We start from the raw sequence: 6,144 nt of genomic DNA, 5'->3' as shown, positions 1-6,144 counted from the left end.
CTTCTAAAATTAAGAAGGAATATATGATAGAAATAGATCAATTGGAAAAAGAGATTATAAAATTAGAAAAAGAATCTCAAAGAAATATGACAGAAGAAAAACAAAGACAACTTATTAATAAGAAGTTAAAATATAATACACTTCAGACATATCGAACAGAAAAAGCAATTATGAGAACTAAACAGAGATATTATGAACTAGGTGAAAGATCACATAAAGTTCTTGCATGGCAGTTAAAAACAGATCAGATTTCTAAAACAATAAATGCAATTCGAACAAAAGTGAATGAAATTACTTATAAGCCTCTAGAAATTAATGAGGCTTTTAAGAATTTTTATTCTGAGTTGTATAAATCAGAATCAAAGAATGATGACGTTAAGATAGAAGAATTTTTATCACAAATAACTCTTCCAAAATTAAATACAGAAGAACAGAAGGGATTAGGTATGCCTTTTACATTGAAGGAAGTTGAAGAAGCTCTGGGATCACTCCAAAGTAATAAATCTCCAGGAGAAGATGGTTTTCCGCCTGAATTTTATAAAAAGTTGAAAGATGTATTAATTCCTCCTTTTATGGAGTTAATACATCAAGCGGAAAGAACGCATAAACTTCCAGAATCTTTTTCAACAGCTATTTTAATAGTATTGCCAAAAAAAGATACAGACCTTTTAAAACCAGCATCATATAGACCTATTTCTTTATTAAATACTGATTATAAAATAATAGCAAATATCTTAACTAATAGGTTATCTAAATGCTTACCAAAATTAGTGCATATGGATCAAACAGGATTTATCAAAAATAGACAATCGGCAGATAATGTAACCCGGTTATTTAGTATAATCCATTTAGTGCAAAAGTGGGAGGAAATGAGTGTGGCAGTTGCTTTAGAAGCAGAAAAAGCATTTGATAGATTGGAATGGGATTTTTTATTTAAGGTATTGGAAAAATATGGATTAGGAACATCATTTATAAAATGGATTAAAACCTTAAATACTAATCCCAAAGCTAAAGTAGTGACAAATGGTCAAATTTCAACATCATTTCAGTTAACAAGATCAACTAAGCAAGGTTGCCCATTATCACCTGCTTTGTTTGTGTTGGCAATAGAACCACTAGCTGAATTAATTAGAATGGACCCAGATATTAAGGGTTTCAGAGTTAATCAGGAAGAATACAAGATTAACTTATTTGCTGATGATGTTCTACTTTATTTAACAGATCCATTGCATTCACTACGCAAATTATCTTATAGATTAGAAGAATATAGGAAAATATTGGGTTATAAAATAAATTGAGATAAAAGTGAAATTTTACCTCTTACTAGAGGAGATTATAATTAATGTCGATTAATTACTCAATTTAGATGGCCAGCAAATGGTATAAAATATTTAGGTATAAGAGTTGATAATGACATAAAAAACTTATACAAATGAAATTATTTACCACTTTTGAAAAAAATTCAGGAAGATCTTGATAAATGGATGGCATTACCAATAACATTAGTAGGTAGAGTAAATACTATAAAAATGAATATATTCCCTAGACTACAATATTTATTTCAATCATTACCAATACAATTACCCCAGAAGTTTTCTCAAGAGTTAAACAAATATGTGAGGAAATTTCTCTGGAAAGGTAAGATGTCAAGAATATCGTTGGAAAAATTGACATGGAAATTTGATCTAGGAGGATTACAACTTCCAAATTTTAAGAATTATTATAAAGCAAATCAACTTATATTTATTGCATCTTTTTTCGAGAAAGATAAACCGGCATGGATTAGAATAGAAATAGATAAAATAGGAGAAAACGTACCAGAAGATTTTATATACAAATGGGAATCTAAATGGATACGGGAAAAGAAAGAATCTCCTATATTAAAACATTTGATTGACTTATGGAATAAGATAAATGTTGATGATGAGACAAAAAAATCTTTATTAGCAAAGAGATCTTTAATTCAAAATAGACTTATTCCTTTCACAATGGACAACCAACTTTTATATAACTGGATTCAAAAAGGGATTAGATATATAGGAGATTGTTTTGAAGGAGGTATATTAATGTCATTTGATCAATTAAAGAATAAATATAAAGTATCAAATAACACTTTATTTTGTTATTTTCAATTAAGGGCTTATTTAAGAGAAAAATTAGGTCAGACAATGTTATTGCCGAAATCTAATGAAATAGAAATTTTAATTCAAAAAGGAAATATTAAAAAATTTATATCTTGTATGTATAATTTGATTCAAAAACAGGCAATTAAACAACGAGTCCATAAGTCAAGACAAAAATGGGAAAGTGATTTGAATATTAAAATCGAAGAAATAAATTGGTCAAGATTATGTCTTGATAGTATGACAAATACAATAAATGTTCGGTTAAGATTAGTGCAGTATAATTTTCTACATCAATTATATATTACACCACAAAAAATAAATAAATTAAATCCAAATTTATCGGATCAGTGTTTCCGATGTAACCAGGAAACTGGTACTTTTTTACATTCTACATGGTCTTGTTCTAAAATTCAACCTTTTTGGACAAATTTAAGACTTTTACTGGAACAAATTACAGGAACACAACTTCCTCATAATCCAATACTACTCTTATTAGGTGATATTGAAGGGATAAAACCAAAACTCAAACTAAATAAATACCAGAAAGAATTCATAAAAATTGCACTGGCAGTAGCCAAAAAAGCTATGCAGTTACTTGGAAGTCGGATACATATTTAAGTATAGACTCTTGGAAGAAAGAAATCTATGGCTGTATTCCATTAGAAAAAAATACTTACAATTTAAGAGCTAAATATGAAACATTTCTGAAAATTTGGAGCCCTTATTTACAAAAGACAGGATTAAATATATAGATGCTCTGAAGGTGAAACAATTGGTTATTTGGGGAAATAAATAAATATATATATTAAAGTTATTACGAACTCCATGGAGCATGTGGAGATCTACCAACAACCAGGCACTCTTTCTTTCTTTCTTTTTTTATCTTTTTTTTTTCTCTTTTTTTCTATAGGATAGTTAGGGGGAGGGGTTAAGGGGAGGGGGAAGGATTATATACATATCTTTTTTTCATATTTCACTCTGTAATTACTTAAAAATGCAATAAAATAAAGTTTTCAAAAAAAAAGAAGATCCGAGTTCCGAGTCCAAGGTGAGGTCCAAGTTCTGAGTCCAAGTTGAGTCCGAGGCAAGTTCAAGTCCAGGTTCCTTGTCGAAGTCCTAGTCCAGTTTTTACCGGATTGTTTTCCAACATTTACGTCCATGTTGACATTTTGTCCTCACTCCCTGGCCTTCCTAGTAACTATCAATAAACACTGTTCTGCTTATACTACCCCTGTGTCTGTGTCCTGCACTTGGGTCCGCTCTCAACGCCCCCCTGTAACACATCAAGTCTGCACAGATCATGGGCATGTCTTCCATGGAAGGTCATGCTCTTCCATTGCTTATCTTTTTAATAGTGATAATTTTTTCATTGTTCTGGGTAGTGGTTTTATTTACGTTTGGAGGTATGTATTTCTTATTAGAATTGCATACGCTCACATGGAGTGCTGAATCCTGTTTTTGCCCATGAAAACACGTCCTTAAAAGTTTAATATGGTTGTTGGATACATTTTTTATGGCAGTTATTCCTCTTCCTTCTTCTGTCCTGGATGGTGTTATGCATTTGGGTGTACATGGTGTTTTCTAAAATTTGTCATTTTATTTCTTACCTTTTTTGTAAATTTTTCCAGAACAATTTCAAATCCCTTCCCTTCCACCCACTTTCTTATTCTAGCTTATTCCTTTTCCCTTTCCAGCCCTGATGAAGGGTCTCAACCTGAAACTTCAACTGTTTATTCAGTTCCATAGATGCTGAATTCCTCTCGCATTTTGTGTGTATTGTTTTGGATTTCCAGTATCTGCAGAATCTTTTGTGCTTACTATTGTCTACATTCTGATTTTCTTCTTTTTGTCTCAATTTACTTATGTCTGGAATGATCAGACTAGGTGGCTTGCAAATAAATGCTTTCCATTGTATCACAATGCATGTGACCCAATACCCAAATCAAACCTAGAAATTCCCTCTACCTTGTCATATTCATTGCAGCATATTCTGCAGGAGTGCAAAGAAGAGAGTATAAATCTAATGAGATTCCAAAGCATATTAAACTGGGAATATGCTCACTGACTCTTGGCCAGATTACACCATGGACAATATCTACAAGGACATTCATTTCAGTGGAGATTTTATAGTTTTAAAGAAAGAAAGAAAGAATGCTGATATTTTTACAATACTGTTTGCCATAATGTTTTTAACTGTTTAGAAGTGTTTATAACTTCAAAGTTCAAAGTGATTTATTATTAAAGGACACACACATTTACATATATATATATATACACACACACACACACACAACCCTATACAACCCAGAGATTCATTTTCTTAGGGGCACACTCAATAAGTCCATAATAGAATAATAACTACAATAGAATGAATGATAAAGACCTCACCAACTTGGGTGTTCAACCTTTGTGCAAAAGACACAAACTGTGCAAATACAATAAATAAATAAATAAACAAACAAACAAACAAACGGATAGATAAATAAATAAATAAATAAAATGATGATGATGATAATAATAAATAAATAAGCATCTGACTTCGAGAACATGAGATGAAGAGTCCTTGAAAGTGAGTCCATAGGTTGCAGGGACATTTTAATGATGGTGTAAAGATAAATGAGGCTATCCTATTTGGTTCAAGAGCTTGATGGTTGACGAATAATAACTGTTCCTGAACCTGGTGGTGAGAGTCCTAGGGTCCCTGTACCTTTTTCCTGATGGAAGCAGTGAGATGAGAACATGTCCTGGGTAGTGGTGGGGGGGGGGGGGGGGGAGGGGTTCCCTGATGATGATGCTACTTTTCTGCAACAACACACTATGTAGATGGACTCCCTAATGGACTGGGCCATGACTACTAATATTTGCAGGATTTTCCTTTCAAAGGCATTGGTATTTTCATACTGGGTGTGACGTGACCAGTTAATATACTACAGAGGTTTGTCAAAGTATAAGATGTCATACTGAATATTTGAAAACTCCTAAGGAAGCAGATGTTTTTTTACTTTATTGAATGTACATACTAAGCCCAGGATAGAACCTCTTCAGTAATAACACTGAGGAATTTAAAGCTGCTGACCCTCTCCACCTCTGATCATCCAATGAGGACTGGCTCATGGGCCCCTGGTTTCCAACTCTTGAAGTCAATAATCAACCCTTCGGTCTTGCGGACATTGAGTAAGAGGTTGTACCACTCAGTCAGATTTTCAATCTCCCTCCCACCATGCTGATTCATCACTGTCTTTAAAATGTAGCTATTTATTTCATTTTTAAAGATTTTATGATGCATTTGAATTTCACAGAGGATGGAAGGGCTCTATCAGCTGTCAAAGATCTTCTCAGATTGGTTTCACCTAGCCCTCCCAGATGCTGTAATTACATTGTACAAGATCCTGGTACAGGCATGTCAAGTGGGTCTGAGGTCAGAACCAGGTTAATTCGAACCATTGATATAGGCTTTGGATTTCTTGTGTTTATTGATATAGGCAGTCAGACTCCCTCAACAAAATTCTGGATGTAATTTGCTGATAGTCTGCAGCTTTGATCTACTGCAAATGGCACATTGATGGAAATGTCAGAAGTGTTGAAATGTTGTGTACCTGATTCTCCAGAGGCAAATTCATGCTACAATGTGTAATAAATATATTTAGCAAGCTCAACAGCAAAGCAGACGTGCCAAATTCAGCACCCAGTCCTTTCTGAAGGATTGGCTGGATTCTGCCGTTAGTGGTGTGAGTGACTGTGCTTGAAGCGACCTCGCTGAAATCTTCCATTTAAGCTCTGATATGATATTCATCTCTCCCTCACCAGGTCTTTTAAATGTAAAGTTCAGGGGCCCTCTTCCATCCAGCTACTGTGTTATTATAGAGCAAGTTGAAGAGTCAATTTCACTGAAATATTATAACAGACAAAGTACAAAGGGCAAATTTGAACAAACTTTTTTAAACAACTTTACAGTGTGTTGAAAAAAGATGGGACCAAAAGCACGAAGCTAGGATAGAGGCTGAGATACCTTAAGATC

This window comes from Hypanus sabinus, chromosome 7, assembly GCF_030144855.1.
Source record: "Hypanus sabinus isolate sHypSab1 chromosome 7, sHypSab1.hap1, whole genome shotgun sequence".
NCBI lineage: Eukaryota > Metazoa > Chordata > Chondrichthyes > Myliobatiformes > Dasyatidae > Hypanus > Hypanus sabinus.
The sequence above is the reverse complement of the archived record's forward strand: the minus strand, read 5'-3'. Positions refer to the sequence as shown.